Below are 1060 nucleotides of genomic sequence, written 5' to 3'. Positions count from 1 at the left end.
GGTGCTTTTCTGCTCCAGGGTGGTCTTTTCCTTCTCTAGGAATGTATTTTTCTGCTCCAGGGAGGTGTTTTTCTGATCCAGGACAGTGCATTTCTCCCCCAGGGCGGTGATCTCCTGCTCCTGGACACTGCTCATCAAYGTGAAGGAGATTGTTTCCTTCTCCAAGACGGTGCTTTTCTGCTGTAGAGTGGTTTTTTCCTTCTCTAGCACTGTGTTTTTCTTCTCCAACACAACATTTTTCTTCTCAAGGATGCTGTTATTTTCCTTTAAATTTTGATTTTCTTTGATCAGATTTTCTAAATCCTCATCTTTTTGGCTAATCAGTGTGTCTTTTTCAAGTACAGCTTTTTCCAAAGTCTGAACTTGAATCTTCAGCTCCTGGTTTGCGTTGAGCAGTTTCTGTGTCTCTGTAGACATCATTTTTACTTCATTCAAGATGTCTTGAAGCTTCCGGGTTTCTACAGCTAAAGTCTGCTGTGTAATCTCATTAAAAGAAGACGCCGGGCTACTCTGACTCATTGTTAGTCTTTCTATAGATAATCCAAAAACTGCTCAGTACGTGTCTCTTACCTTGTAGAACTTTCGCACTAACTCTCTTGTTAGGTGACAATCCTTCTACTTGCTTTCCCACTTCTATGACCCTTTGTGATGTCATCAATTCTCTTTGTGACATCAATTTGCATGATGTCAAAAATTGATGTCACTACCTCAGCAGAACAACTAGAAAACTACTGAAGTTTGTATTAAAACAAACTTTACAGCAGTTATTCAGTTATTCCAAGCAGACCAACGGTCAGGAAAAACACAGGGAGGAGGACAATGTATGTAATTAAGTGAAGGTTGGTGTATCAACTGTGGACTGGTTAAAAGCTGTCAACCATACTATCTGCCTCCGGAGTTTACTGCGGTGTTTGTCACCATTGTTTACACTCCGCCGGGTGCTAACGGCAACGAAGCATCAAAGGGGCTGTATGACACCATTAGCTCACTGCAGATGAAGCACTTGGAGGCATTTTACGTGGTTGCAGGGGACTTTAACCATGTGAAACTGATGGACACT

The sequence above is a fragment of the Poecilia reticulata genome, linkage group LG3 (genome assembly GCF_000633615.1).
Source record: "Poecilia reticulata strain Guanapo linkage group LG3, Guppy_female_1.0+MT, whole genome shotgun sequence".
Taxonomy (NCBI): Eukaryota; Metazoa; Chordata; class Actinopteri; order Cyprinodontiformes; family Poeciliidae; genus Poecilia; species Poecilia reticulata.
This window is presented reverse-complemented; position numbering follows the sequence as displayed.